General features: G+C 46.4%; 1 protein-coding gene across 3 annotated transcripts in view; it reads right to left on the minus strand.

The window, feature by feature from the left end:
• SLC16A14 (solute carrier family 16 member 14) overlaps positions 1 to 5734 on the minus strand; it is a 30456-nt gene extending 24722 nt beyond the window's left edge. For all 3 annotated transcript variants that reach the window (XM_032857439.1, XM_032857436.1, XM_032857438.1), the window contains exon 1: positions 5621 to 5734. The gene's annotated coding sequence lies outside the window, so the exon portion shown is untranslated. The remainder of the gene's footprint in view (positions 1 to 5620) is intronic.
• Positions 5735 to 15820: the final 10086 nt, after the last annotated feature.

Raw genomic sequence — 15820 nt, forward strand, 5'->3', positions numbered from 1 at the left:
CTGATAAAATACTCCTCTTCTGAAAAAAATCTTTTGCTGGCCGAAGTTCCAAACTATGATGTTTTTAATTTTCTATCTGTAAGCTTCAAAGCAGCATGGTGCTATTACTTATCCTTTCGTAAGCACTATTTCGTAAGCACTATTTCGTAAGGAGCTATTTCAGAGAATTCCTGGTTCTACCGTTGACCCCCCACACCTGTGTGGCCCCAGCTACACACTTGAGAGTAAGTTCCCAGGAGCTGAGAATTACTAGAACTCTCTGTGGCCCAGTTTGGTCCGCAGCCCCCAAGGTGTCTCATGTTTCCACCTTCAGCAGCACGTTCGAGATGGATGAACGGCACAGTCCCTGTAGAGAGGAAGAACCAGAACTTGACTTCTTTACTTCTGTCACTCTGTACGCCTGCCTGGAGATTTTATTTTGTTTAACGTGTAAAATAGTGAAACAGGGTAAGATGGTGAGGTGAAAACCTTTTGTTTGTAAAGTGAAGTGTGCAATCAATACAGGAAATGTTTTACTCAATTTGAATAACATCTTCAAGACAGAAATCTGTTCTTTTTTCCAATTATTTTAAAACAAAAGAAAAAATAAGAAAATACTGATTATTACAAACCATTACATGGTTGTTATTGAAAATCATGTCATTGCAATGGAGGAAGGAGGTCTAAAAAATAATCCCAAATACATGCGGACCCCCTCCAAAGGTGAGGCTTTTCTCAGCAGTGTTCCAGTGTGGACAGGTTGGGAGGGCGGGGGTCAGAGAAGTGGACTCTGGTGGATTGCACAGTGCCCACAGCCTCTTTCTGCACACCCCCAAGTTAAGAATTGTTTTTACCTTTCTTAAAGGTTATGTGGTCCGTGAAACTTAAAATACTTATTCTCTGACCCTTCCTAGGAAAAGCTGGCTGATCCCTGGACTGTGGCATTGGTTCCAGCTAAGAATTTATTGGGAAGAAATGGGCATTGGGGAACCAAGGACGTCAGTGGAAGATTAGTTTAATGGATCTGTCCTGGGGCTCATCCTGACTTTCCCTTTCTCTCATACCTGGTCCTCGTTATTATTTTTATCTTTTAAGTGATTCTATGTCCTAAACACCCACCCAATTCTCAACCACTACACTTCCTGCCCAGATTGCTCCTCTCTGCCCGGGTCCTTTTCCACCTCCCTGCTCTGCAGACAGCTGGGAGGGATAAAATGTTATCTTGTCATGTGACTTCTCCACACTGTCAAGATATCCTTAGGATGAAGCCCAGACCCTCTTTGCCATTGCCAGGTTCTCCATAGATTATCTGCCCCCCGGTCCCTGTGCTCCAGCCCTGCTAAAGCACCTACATCTCCTTGACCTTGACACAGTGTCCTGAACTTTGGGGCATGACCTTCTCTTCTCTCTTTTGGGAACACGCTTCTCTCCTAACTTCCCGCTCCTCTTCTGCTCCTCCTTCAAGATTCAGGTAAATATAGTAATGAAACCTTGACACGGTGAGAACTCCCCTCCCCTGTAAACATTTTTAATCTCCAACATTAGAGTATATGTTAAATCAATCACTCATTGCACAAGGCTGTTTGAAGACACGGAAAGAAGATGTGTATTATACATGGGCGGGTTACAAAACTGGATGTGGGCAATAATCCCTTTGTTGTTTTTGTTAGAAATAGGTAACCATTCACTCCAAGACTGAAGTTAAACAAAAAAATTTTAAGGGAGATTATTCTTTGGATGATGGTCTTAAAGTAATTTTCCTCCTTTAATCTACCTTGTTGGTAAAAAAAAAAAAAATCATAATAGGGGCGCCTGGGTGGCTCAGTGGGTTAAAGCCTCTGCCTTCGGCTCAGGTCATGGTCCCAGTGTCCTGGGATCGAGCCCCACATCGGGCTCTCTGCTCAGCAGGGAACCTGCCTCCTCCTCTCTCTCTCTGCCTGCCTCTCTGCCTACTTGTGATCTCTATCTGTCAAATAAATAAATAAAATCTTAAAAAAAATCATAATAAATACATGTTAACTTTATGATAACAAAATAAAAGTCCCTCTCTCTATCTCTTAAATGCCATTTGGATCAGCTCTTTGCATCTGGTAGATGAGTGACCGGGTTGGTAAAAAAAGAATGAAGATGATTCAAGAGCCACTTTCCTGGGGAAGTCTAGCCTGCCACTAACCTGCTTTCCCCTAGCGAGAGGACAGCCTGCCTGGGGACAGGAAGTATTGGGGTAGCCCTTGCTTTCCAGATCCTGCAGCCCAGAAAAGAGCTGCATTGGCACAAGGCCCAGAGGATAAACCTACAGAAGGATCAGAAGGGCTGTTCAGTGGTTATCTTTCCTCTGTCTCTACTACTTGTATGTAAAATTCCAAGAAGCCAGAAAGTGAAGAATTGGGGGAGCGAATGACCTATATAAGTAATAATAACCTCATTTTATTTTATTTTTTATTTTATGTTATTTTATTTTTAAAAAGATTTTATTTATTTATTTGACAGAGAGAGATCACAAGCAGGCAGAGAGGCAGGCAGAGAGAGAGAGAGAGAGGGAAGCAGGCCCCCTGCTGAGCAGAGAGCCTGATGCGGGACTCAATCCCAGGACCCCGAGATCATGACCTGAGCCGAAGGCAGCGGCTTAACCCACTGAGCCACCCAGGCGCTCTTATTTTTTATTTTTTAAAATTAAAATTTTTAAAAAAGATTTTATTTATTTATTTATTTGCCAGAGAGAGAGAGAGAGAACAGGCAGACAGAGTGGCAGCAGAGGCAGAGGGAGAAGCAGGCTTCCCGCCGAGCAAGGAGCCTGATGTGGGACTCGATCCCAGGACTCTGGGATCATGACCTGAGCCGAAGGCAGCGGCTTAACCAACTGAGCCACCCAGGCGTCCCAAAATTAAATTTTTAAAATTAGTTTCAGAGATAGAATTTAATGATTCATCAGTTGCTTATAACACCCAGTGCAACTGGGTGATGGGCATTAAGGAGGGCACATGATGTAATAACATCATGCACATAAAATCTGTGGGATAATGCTCAGCTCTGTTTAGTCAGACAAAACAACACAACTTGGCATTTTCCTAAAGCCCACTTACATCTCTGAAAATGTGTCAAATAATAATATCACAAAGGTTATGGTTTTTCAACCCATGAGTTGAAATAGCAGGCATTTTCCTAAGCAATGTTAAGAACTTGATATTCTCACTGAATTATTTATTCTATGGGTTGAGAGATGCAGTTGTCATTGAACTGCTCTCGGCATTTCCATTATTTGTTCATAAATAAATGACATCGAATAGGATTTAATTGGCAAGTTTTATCCAAGAGGTGCGAGGGTGTATGTAGCAACCAGTAGCCAGTGCGGAGACTGGGTGAGTGCAGGAGGAGCTAAAATGAAGTTCTGTCCCATCCTAAAGATACACCTGGCAGCAGAGCCATCAGCATTTCCTATCTAAATCTCTCTGTAAGCAATACCCGTTTGGACTAATCACAGTTAACTTACTGTCCAACCAGGTTCACTAAAACAAACAAAAAAACACAACAGAAAAATAAATTTCTACCCCCTCCACTCCCAAGTTTGCTTTTTAACATTTACATAATTATAAGATACAAAATAACTCTTTGAGTATTGTATCCTAGTCTACACTCTGTGAGAGAGAGAGGGAGAGAGGGAGAGAGTACATACAAGTGAACCAGAGATGGTTCTGGACCACCCTGTCCCCAGGCTCCCTGTCTTTCTCCATCACATGGCCTTCAAGCTCTCCCACCTTCTCCACATCCTGACATACATGTAAAACATCGACAGGCATGGGGTACACTGGGGTAAATGAGGCATGGAGTGTGGGGCTTCCTCTACGATCATCAGGTAAGATGGAACCCATTCTAGGCTGGCCTGTTGGAAGCTCAGCATATAACATTAGGGCCTTGCACTGAAGGAAGTGAAGGAAGGCAATAGGTAGATTATGGGACCAACAGTCAACCTTCCTTTGCCCCAAATGCGGGTTCATAAATGGTGGAAGAACCATCGTAATGGAAGGGAAATGATGTAACCCATGAAAGCTATGAGATGGAGGCCAGCTGCATATTTATGTGCCACTAGGTTGAGGTGAAAACAATTTAGATCCAGCTGGAGTGTATCAGAGATTAAAACCAAATTAAATTCCCACAGCTCTCTTACCGGAGTAAGTTTTATAAGCAACTCATTCATTTTAATTTGGCTACTATGATTATGTTAGCATGCAGCGAGTGCTTTATAAATGGCGAGCAAAGGGGAGAGTGCCCAGTGAAAACAAATTACAGGTGGACAGGGTAGGATGGTAACTGGTTCTCATCAGATGCAGGGGAGTGGCCCGGCCGCCTGCAATTGGGCTGTGGGTTCTTTTGCCCTCTAGAATTGGTGTGCAAGGCAATCTTGGGCCTTAGGGAGCGCACTTGAGCCCAACAGGCTGAGAGGTTAGAACCTCGATGGTTGGGAAGCGGAGCAAGTGCACAGAGGCCAGTGCAGGAGAAAAGGAAACGTCCCCTGGGTTCACGCTGTACTGGAAAGAACTGAATATATAAATGCCTTCTATGGGTCAGGGGCTGTGCTGAGTGGTTTCTCCACACCGATCTTGTCCAGTTGGCATTAATGTCCCATTTCACAGACGAGGAAACTGAGGCTACGGTAGAATGTGGACAGTGAAGCTTAGAGGTCAAACTAGCAGGTGGTGGAGCCAGGCCTGAGGGATTCCAAAGCCTACTTTATTCACCCTCTCCCTATCTCTCTCTCTCTTTCTCTCTCTCTCTCTCTTACACTCTTACACACACACACACACACACACTCACACACACGCCAGACAAGGCGAAAAGGAATCTTTCTAATTCTCAATAATAATCCTCATTTATCCTTGCTAATTAACCTGAATCAACTTTCCAGCGGAAAGAAAACGACTTAATTGGTAAGCACGATTCAGTCTCCTAAAACCTCGCCAATGGCCTTGGCGGCGTCCGGCCGGGTAATGGCTGCCCCGCATCCCTCGCCCCGGTTGGTCTCCCTTTCCTCCCCACGGCAGGACCCGCATCCGAGCCCGCTGGGCTTGCGCGCGCCCCGCTCCGGGGCTCAGCGTTCTGCCCGCTTCCCCGACACCGCGAGAGCCCCATCCCGCGCACCCGGGTCCTCCGCGGGCTCGGAACCTGCCAGCTCCGCGGGGAAGCGGGCCGAGCGCAGTCCCGGCCGCCTGCGCGGGGAGGCTTCCGCACCCCCGGACGTCCCCTAACCGCAGGCCCCGGTCTCCCCCTCTCCGCTCCGCCACGGCCTGTTTCGAGTTCCAAGCTGGACTCGAGGAGGCTGGAGAGGCGCGCGGCCGGGGTCCCGGGGGTGCCGTGTGCTCTGCGGGACGCACCGGGTGGGGTGGGGGGGGGGTCCCGGCCGCCGGGGAAGAGAGGCGCGCGTCCTCACGCTCCCCCCTGGCCCGAAGCTCCCTGCCAGCTCCGCGGTGGCCTCGCCCGCAGCCCGCTACCCCAGCGCCTCGGCGCAGCGCTGCGGGAGATCGCCCAGCAGCCTTCCCGGCCATGCCCCCGGCCTGCGCCGCGCCTGGCCCAGGTCCCCGGGGAGTAGCGGCCACCCGTGCGGTCCAGGGTGCCTCCCGGGGCCGCACGGCCTCGGGATACTCACCGCCCGCGGCGCGCGGGGCTGCGGCCTCACTCAGCTCCCGGTCCGGATCCCCGAACTTGCTGTTTGCCCCGGAGCCCCCTGAGCGGCTGGGCGTGGAGAGCTGTTGCAATGTCGCCCAGCATCCTGGATGGAGATGCCGGGGGCTGCGGCTCGGCTCTCCGGCCGGCTCCGTGCGCTCGGTGCCCCCGGCCCGGGCTCCTCTGCCGCTCGCTGTCGGGCCAGGTGAGCGTTTCGTGGAGCTTTGAGCTCCAGGCCTCAGTTCGTGTGGCTTTAAAAAGGGTACGTTTGGAGGTGCCCAAACCTAACCTGGGCTTTCTTCCAATCGGTGCAATTTCAAATCTCCACGCTCGTTCATTCCTATACCGGCTAATTCTGGTTTGGCAGGAAAAAATTGCAGTCATCTCACGTGCACACTCTTGTGGCCGGTTGAAGTTTATGGCTTTGGCTGAGGCTCGCTAATGCTTTGCACATTTAGAACCGGAGCAAAGGGTTTGAAGCCTCACCCCACATGCGCGTGGGAGAAGCACCTTCCATTTCACTGAGACAGCAGGGAAGTGAGATGCAAAACCCTCACCGAAGTCTGGGACGCGAAACATGGCACTTTGTAGACGGAGGAGAAGGGCAGGGCCTATAGGATTCTTGGCCAAAGAGGACTTAAAATCCCTAATTCTTGGTCCTAGTCTAGGTCCCACCTCTCATTGCTTCTTATCCAATCAGTCTCTTCCCGTTGGGTCTCACACACTCCAGGGCGCCGGACGCAAATTTCATTTCACTTGTATGTACCCTGTGCCCAATAAAATTCTTTGCCCTGGAGAGTTCTCAGTACTGGTTAAGTGAATGGGAATAAACGAGGCCAGTGCTGTTTCCCCTCACCTAAAGGTACTTATAGTCGTTTTCTATTGCTGTTGTAATAAGTTACCCCACATTTAGTGGCTGAAAACACAAACTTAGTATCTTTTAGGTCTGGAGGTCAGAAGTCTGGAATGGGGCTTACTGTGCAGAAATCAAGGTGTTGGCGAGGGTGTGTTCCCTCTGGCGACTCCAGGGAAGAGCCACCAGATTGAGAATGTGTCTACGTTCCTTGGCTCACAGTCACTATTCTTGTTTTCACAGCGAGCAGCATTCCGTCATTCTATGTCTTTCTCTTTGGTTCCCATCACCTTCTGTCTCTCTCCTCCACTTTTAAGGGCCCTTGCGATTACATTGGTTTACCCAGTGGTAGTTGGATTGTTGGATAATCCAAACAATTTCCCTGTTTTGAGGTCAGCTGATTAATAATCTTAATGCCACTTGGAACCTTAATTCCTCTTTTGCCATGTGACTTATTATAGTCACAGGTTCTAGGGCTTAGGATGGGGCTGTCTCTGGAGGGCCATTATTCTGTCTACCACAGATTGCCGTCTACCATCCTTCCATCTTTTTGTGTTTTGTTTTCTTTTTCTCAAAAAAGAATATTTACATGTCTTTCAGATTGCCATTTTTTAGATATCAGACCCTGATTAAAAAAATAATTGAGAACATTGTGAGAAATGATGGCTAACTGAGGACATTTTGATGAGGCACTAGGCTTATGTGTTCGAAATGTTTGAATTTGCTGACCAGAACATGAGCAAGTGGATAGTTAGTAGTCCTTTCTGCTGTCCTCAGATAACACTCACTTCAAGCAGGCTTTTGACAGCAAGTCAGGATTACCGCAGTGCCTCGAGTGCAGATGGTCCGTCTTGTTTGAAAAGAGGTCTGTGAGATTTTTACATTTTTTCCCCCTCAGAAACTTTGTACTTTTGATGTATAAGTGATGTAGTATGAACTGGAATTATTTAAATGTGCATGTTTAAATTTGATGAGTTTTAGCATAAGTTGGGAACTGTCACCTCAATCAAACAACTCCAGAATTTTCATGGTACCCTTGGTAATCCACACCTCACCTTGTCCCAAATTCCCAGGCAACCTCACCTCTGCTTTCTGAGAAGTTTCTAGTCTGAACCGTGCGCAATTCACATCTGGAATGCCCAAAGGTTTTCTTTTCTTTCTGTTTTCAGCTTTATTGAGGTATATTTGACAAATAAAACTATGTCTATTTAAAGTGTACAATGCCATGACTTGATGCACAAGTACATTGTGAAATGATTGACACAGTCAAGTGTTTCCTTTGTGGGGAGAATGCTTACAATCCACTCTCTTAACAACTTTCAAGTATACAATCCAGTATTGTTAACTATAAACGCCATGCAGTATGTTATAGCCTCAGAACATAATCACCTTTAACCAAACGTTTGTGCCCTTTGACCAACACCTCCTCACTTCTGCCATCCCCCGGCCCCTGGCAACCAGGCAACCAGGCAACCATTCTATCCTGTGTTTCTGTACATTCAAACTTTTTTTTTTTTTATAAAGAATCTACATTGAGTGGGATCATACAATATTTGTCTTTCTCTGTCTGGCATATTTCATTTAACGTCATGTCTTCCAGGTCTGTCTCTTTTGTCACAAATAGCAGGATGTCCTTCTTTGTTATAGCTGAATACTATCCCATCTTTATCCATTCATCCATCAACAGATACTTAGGTTTTTTCTTTAGCTTGACTATGTGAATAACACCACTGTGAACATGGATGTGGAGACAATTTTTCACGATACTGATTTCATTTCCCACAGAAGGCTTTCCAGGAACTTATTCTCCTTCACAAGCGTCACCGCTCTCACCTGCCTAGGGGTCTCTTGCTGACACAGATCGCTGAAGAGCAGGCCCAGAGCAAAGCGTCTGACTGTGATCCAAGGGTTGGGACATCCGGGTTAAAGGACTAGAAATCCACACTACATTAGAACTTAAAAGACAAGCACCAAACCCTTTTCATCTGCAGTAGAGGAACATATTGTTATCTCTTGATTTTCAGGCAAACTGCATGTTGTTCCAATAGTTGTCTTACCTTTCGCTGAATATTATCAGGTAATAATAACCCTGTCCCTTAAGAAGATGAAACATTTTGAGAGCTGCCTGGGGAAGCTGTTTCTCTTTGTGTTATTTATTCATTTATTATTTTTTTACCTCTCAGTTTTAGTCATGCATTCAACTGATTTCATTACTGGAGTTGGGTGGAACTATCTGTGCACAATCTGTGCCTTAATTTGGGGGTTTAATGGTGTGGATTAAGCATAGATTGGGATAAAATCAGCTTTTGAGGAAGTTGCTAACACAGAATATTGAAGGTCTTTTTTAAAAAAGATTTATTTATTTGAGAGAGAGAGAGAGAGAGAGGGAAAGAGAGAGAGACTTTGAATGGGGGGAGGGGCAGAGGGAAGGGCTCTTCAAGTAGACTCCCTTCTGAGCATGGAGCCCAACACAGGGCTCAGTCTCACCACCCACGGAACCATGACCTGAGCCAAAACCAAAAGGTGGATGCTTAACCAACTGAACCGCCCAGGCACCCCAGATATTGAAGGTTTTTGAGGGATACCCAGTGTGTTACCTTGACTGCCTCATTTGAGCAGAATCACTAGGAAGTCAGTCCAGGCATGAAGACGATGCAAAAACTCCATCGTTGTCCCAAGGACATTGTTCCGTCTGTTACTCAGTGTAGAAGTCAGCCCACCCACACCCCTCCAAGTTTACTGCAAGGACACTGTAATGGTCAATTCTGTGTCAACCTGGCCGGTAAGTGTTGGCGAGGATGTGGGGAAATTAGAACCCTCATGTTCTGTTGGTGGGAATGCAAAAAAATGTGGCTGCTGTGGAGAAGTTTTCAGACCCTCAGAAGTTTAAACAAGGAATTGTCCAATGTCCCTGCAATTCCCCTCCTCTGGGCACACCCTCGAGTAAGGAGAACATGAGTCCACACACAAACTTGGCCATGAATGCTCACAGCAACGTTATTCGTAATAGTCAAAAGTGGAGACAACCCAGACGGTGATCACGTGATGAATGGCTGCACAGAATGGGGTAGAGCTGTGAACTGGACTGTGGTTCAGTTACAGGAAGAAATGGAGTAACAGTACATGCTACAACTCAGATGAGTCTTGGAAACCTTATGTTGGGCAAAAAAGGTCAGTCACAAAAGATCACATATGGTATGATTGCTCTTGGAAGGAATGTTTAGAATAGGCACAGCTGTAGAGACAGCGGATTGGTGGTTGCCTAGGGCGCGGATGTTGGGGAGGAAAGAGAGAGTATGGATATGTTTTACCGTCAAGAGAGAGCTAACGGATATGCTCCTTGAGGGTGATGAAGACATTCTAAAAGTGATTTTGGTGATGGTTGTGCAAAGTGGTGTGTAAACTAGAAACCATTTCCTTCCTCCCAAAACTGACTGAAGTGGACCATACATAAACTGGGGTGGGGGAAGGTCATGGAAAAGATGGGACCGTTAGTTGACCTGCGAGCTGGACTTGGGCACTCGGAGGCTCTTCCCCCCTGCCCCTGTCCTTGGAATGTGGGTTCCACTTGCCTTTCCCATTCCCAGAGGCTGTTCCAAGGACATATCCTGGAGATGGTGACGTCGTGGTGAGAGCACCTGCTTGGTTTGTGTGACTGAGCCTCTATCCAACTTTTAAGATGTGGTGGGTGGTGCAGGGATCCATTCACCTTGCGGGTGCCCAAGACAAGCCCCCTATGTCAGTTCCCTTGCTTATTAAAGCTGCCACCTCCCAACCTGGAGTGGCCTGCTTCTTTGTTGCTCCCTGCCTGCCCTCTGAGTATGGGGGTTGCTTTCAGGTTTTACCAGGAAAGCTCCCAGCAGGCTTATGAACCAACTGGTGAGCCAGCCAGGAGACCAGAGAAATGGGGCTTGGGAAGGGGCTGCTAGGGGGAAATCCGGAATTGTTCAGTGAGGTATGTATGGGGAGGGGTGGCCTGTGCAGTAGGTGCTCTTGGACTGCCAGATGAGTATCAGAATGCCCCAGAACCCAAGCCATCTAAGGCCCTTGTTGGAGGCACTGTACAGAGCACAGTGTGACAAAAAAGGGGACAAATGACTGCCATGGGCTGGCCTCCTCTGTGGGGAGTTCTGCAGGTCCCCAATGCTGAACTAGAGGCTGAAGCTTGCATTAGAAAGCTAGAAGAAGTGGGGCGCCTGGGTGGCTCAGTCTGTTAAGTGTCCAACTCTTGATTTCAGCTCAGGTCATGAGCTCAGGGTTGTGAGATCGAGTCTTGTGTCAGGCTTTGTGCTGGACATGGGGCCTGCTTAAGATTCTCCCTCTTTTTTTCCCCCTGCCCCTCCTTCTCTAAAAAAACCCAAGCAAACAAAGAAGAAAGTTAGAAGAGCTTAGGTTAGAGAAGGCTGTGCAAATGTCCACTACTCTGCTGGCTATGTGTGTGGGGGGAGTCAGATAAGGCAGGAAAGCAGATGACAAGTTAGACACAGCAGTGTGGCCTTCTGCAGAGCGAGGAGGGTGCCACCAGGATTCCAGTTCAGGCACTAATGACAAAGCCCGATTAGGACACTGAGAGCTGGAATCTCTGAGAAAGTGATGGAAATGAAGAAGATGCTGTCATGATGGACGGTAAAACAGACGAAACCCCCCAGGCCTTCTGGTCCCTAATACGAAGGAAAATTTAAAATAGCAATTACCCCCAAAACTCCTAGGAGGAAGCTCTGCATTTGTTCTCTGTTCCTTGAAGTTGTAAATCTTAGCAGGTCTTTGAAAAGTAAGTGCCGTGGGAGATAACCAAAACATTGCCCACTGAGATTGAAGAGAAAAGGTGGGAAGTCTGTTTAAAAACACAGACTGCTAAAAAATAGTAATAATAAAAATAAATAACAATGAGACCAATGCAGACGTTCCTTTGTCAATTGCATGAGGATGAAGTCCCATCAGATCTCACTGCAGCCATTTTTAAGTCTCTTGCCGTTTGCAGAGGATTACTGTTTTACTCTGATGCTTTGGCAAAAAGCGTTCCTGCAAAAGTGCTTCAGCTTCAAGGAAATTCCTGGAAAAGACTTAGACAGGTTTCTGATAACTAAGATAATTTGCCTTCATGCGGGAGGGACAGTGATGAACATTTCAGGTGCTCCCAGAAGGCTACATGCATGCTTCACAAATATGTCCTGGGATGGCCTCTGGAGACCCGTCCCTGCTCCCCGCCCCGCCATTGGTAAAACGGGCTCATTATGTTGCTGCTACAATGTTAACATACAAAGACTTGCCTCTGTTGCAGGACAGCTACAGGCTTTGGTGGAGCACTTGTAAGGCAGAGAATGGGCAGTGATCCCACAGACAAAGCAAGACCCAGGCACCAAAGTAAGGTGTGGAGCATCACGTGGTTGGGTAAGATGCACCTTGTCCCAAAAGCTGTGATTAATAAAGTGCAAACTTATACAACCCCTAAGAATGTGAAGGAGGTGCAGGGCTTTGTAGGCTTTTGGGGGAGTTTAGAGGGCTTTTATTCTCCACTTGGTACAGTGCCTCAGTCTCTTAGGCCACCTGGCGAAGAAAGGGCATGTATGGGACTGGGGATCAGAGCAGCAAGCCATGTTTAAGAAGGCAAAAACAAGGGGCACCTGGGTGGCTCAGTTAGTTAAGTGTCTGCCTTCGGTTCAGGTCATGATTCCAGGGTCCTGGGATCGAGCCCTGCATCGAGGCCCACATCGGACTCCCTGCTCAGGGGGAAGCCTGCTTCTCCCTCTCCCACTCCCCCTGCTTGTGTTTCCTCTCTCCCTGTATCTTTCTCTGTCAAATAAATAAATAAAATCACTTAAAAAAAAAAGGAAAAACAAACAAAAACTAGAAAAAAAAAAAAACCCTAATGAAACAGATGAAAACTTTGGGGCATCTCTCAAGCAGGGCTACCGTTGGAGTTAGATGTGTCGGTGACTCCAGAGGTAAGGGTCAGGCACTGTGGCAGAGGCAACAAAGTGCAGGGGTGCCCTGAGGATTTTGGTTCTGGAAGGAGGCAGAAACCCAAGGTACTCTCTAGAGTCGGTGGTAGTACAGAGTGCTCCTCTAGGTAAAGCCTTTCCCACAGCAGCCAGTGGGCTGAGTTCAGACCAGGTCTGGCTGGTGATTACTCACGAGGCCTGGAAGGATGTTTGGGTGCATTTTTAAGAGCCTAAAACTTTGCAGTTTTTCGTGTCCCAGATTTCGAAGCATTGACCCTCCTGGCAAGGATATGAGCCTCAGTAGATACAGCAGACTGGGTGCAGAGAAAAGTAAGTGATAGTACAGTGCTGGTGAAGAGGGAGGACCCGAGAGGGTTGCCGTTTTTTGTTTGTTTGTTTGTTTGTTTTAAGATAGATTTATTTATTTATTTGTCAGACAGAGAGTGCACGCATACAAGCAGGGGGAGTGGTAGGCAGGGGGAGAAGCAGGCTCTCCACTGAGCAAGGAGCTGGACGAGGGACTCTGTCCCAGGACCCCGGAATCATGACCTGAGCCAAAGGCAGAGGCTTAACCAACTGAGCCACCCAGGTGCCTGGTGAATCCACTTCTATGTACCTGAAGTCCAAGATACAGTTAATTACACAACCCTGTCCTTTCATTTAAATACCTTCCCTAGCCTCATCTTAAGCATTAATATCCGTAAAATCATGGTCACGATGTGCTACCTACGTACTTGTCTATTGCATATCAATAGAAAAGGCTAATTATTTTAAAGTTCATCAGCCTGTGTCTTGTTTTGTGGTTCCTGCAACACACCCCTTTCTCTCACAGCCCACGCATAGCTGTCTGATACACAAGCTGTGAGAGAGCCCCAGGGTTTGCCTATAGGTCTGGTTCATGAGTGAGACAGCAATTTGTTTTTCCTAAGGGGTGTTAGATGCAAGGACGTGAAGAGAAATCCCAGGCATTCAGGTTGGTATTTTCTTCCTGATGTAGGACCTCCTTACACTTCATCCCCAAGCACCAATAAAACTTCTCCTCCCCCAGGTCGTTGCAAGCTTACATTTTCCATGGATTCAAATTCAAAGACGGATCAAGGGTGAAATATAGCAAAATCAATGATACATTTCCGTCTTCACCGTAATCTTCCAAACCTCTTACATTATCCTTTCTGATAGAAATAATCAATATCCTCATGGAGTAACATGTGACTTCATAAGAGTAGAAGTTGCAAGAATGCCAGTGCTGTCACTAACTTGGAAATTAAACACTTTCTCCCACATGTGTCTTAAAAGAAGTAATGCTCAGGTTGTGGGCATTGTATGATAATTTTGTTGGTTAATAGTGTAAATGATTTTTTAAGTCTTTAGGGAAATCAGTGATAATAGTAAACAAATCATTAAATATTTTTCTTGCAGCTATAGGTGTTCTTTTATTCAATATTTATTTTCCCAAAAAGTTGCTTGTAGATCAAGTCTTATTTTAAATGTTCTCAGGGTGTTCACCAATGGAATGCCCAATGAATCCTTCTGAGGCTACCCACATGCCGATATATTTATATACCAACTTCACTGTTTTATAGGTTTAGATTTAAATTTCATCACTTCCTTTAGAGCACAACACACTTGTAACTTATACAATTTTTAAAAATATTTTGAGTGTCCAGAAATGGATCATTGACATTAAACCTTCATGCTCTATGTTCAAAAGTCAACTCCATGTCATATTCTTTGAGAAGGTCACTAATGAATAAGACTAAGTCTGGGACTCCATGAACCAAGATGAGAAAGATCCAGCATTTTCTCTTGTCAGTCATGACTTCAGTCTTTATAGGAGCAGATATTTCTGATGAATCCAGTTGAAGAGATGAAATGTGAATGCAATGAACCTAAGAGGCAAGGACTTTGGATGGGGGCACTTGGGTCATTCTCTTCTTGTGCGGCAAGTGTTCTCTCCAGGAAAATGAATACAAGCTATTGTAGGACAATGTATAGTTTAAGGGAGAATCAGTAGACAGGCTCTTTAACTTTACACAGGAGGTGGATGGTTCTCTTTTCTATGACTCTGTTTTCTATGATCACTTTTGCTGGATTTCTTATGTGTCTACCTTATAGCTTCCAGTCGCACAGACACACCTAGGAAACCAATGAGTGAGATGTCGTAGTGGGCTCCCAACTCTTCAGCCTGTGGTGGCAGTGGTCTTGGACCTCTTTGCTCTGTCCTGCCCTCCGGCCTTCCTCCAATGTGTCTGTAATTTCCAGTTTTCCTCTTTACCTTGATGGCAAGCTGAAGTTCTAGGGCTCTCTCTGGGACACCCGTGGCTCTTCCAGCCCCAGACGGTTTCTGTGACCTTGCTCGCCAGGCAGGTTCCCCACCTGACAACTATGTAGGCTCCTCTGCAAGAGATCAGTTGATTTCAATACACTGTGAAGACCAAAGGCCAGCATTAGGAAACTCCTAGGACTATGTAAACCAGTGATTATGAAAACCAAAAAGTTGTCCTCTTCCTGGATGCAAAGCAGCAGAGCAAGTGTGACCGAAGCCAAGAGCACACACTGCTCAGGTATTTAGGTTGTGAGTCAGTCAGACCTGAGCTGGACTCCACTCTCCCCTGTGTGTTTATGTGGTCTGGGCATTAGCCGTACAGTAGGTGTGATGGCTGGACCACATCAGAGGGTTATTGTGAGGATCAAGTAGGCTAATGCCCGCGAAGCACATGCTTGGCATGTAAGCAGGGGACTTCGTTCTCACATAGTGAGAATGGTGTCATCCAACCCATTCTATCGCAGAGAGGAGATGGCCTGATAGCGGCCCTTTTGAGAGGCATCATAAATTAGAGGTTAAGAGCATAACCCCTTGCCTGGGTGGCTCAGTGGGTTAAAGCTTCTGCCTTCGGCTCAGGTCATCATCTCAGGGTCCTGGGATCGAGCCCCGCATCGGGCTCTCTGCTCAGCAGGGAGCCTGCTTCCCCTGCCGCCCCCCCCAACCCCCGCTCTCTCTGCCTGCCTCTCTGCCTACTTGTGATCTCTGTCTGTCAAATAAATAAATAAAATCTTAAAAAAAAAAAGCATAACCCCTGGGGCCTCATCACCTGGATTCAAATCCCAATGCTCATTACTTTGTTCATCTTTTAGTGTTAACTCAGCTTCTATACATCTTGGTGTCCTCTTCTGTAAAATGGGGAGAATGAAAAAGGAGGAGGAGAAGAATATCTAGTTCTTGGGTTGTTGTGAGGTGTAAATGATTTAGAGCATATAAAGTCAAGGGACATATGCCTCCCGATGTGATGCATTGAGAGAGGGAGCATTTCTTCTGTGAGACTCTCGATAAAAAAACATATAAACTAAAGTTCATCAGGAGGCAACAGTAAACAACCCTAAATTAAGG

Source organism: Lontra canadensis, unplaced genomic scaffold (assembly GCF_010015895.1).
Source record: "Lontra canadensis isolate GAN:19392208 unplaced genomic scaffold, GSC_riverotter_1.0 scaffold13, whole genome shotgun sequence".
Taxonomy (NCBI): domain Eukaryota; kingdom Metazoa; phylum Chordata; class Mammalia; order Carnivora; family Mustelidae; genus Lontra; species Lontra canadensis.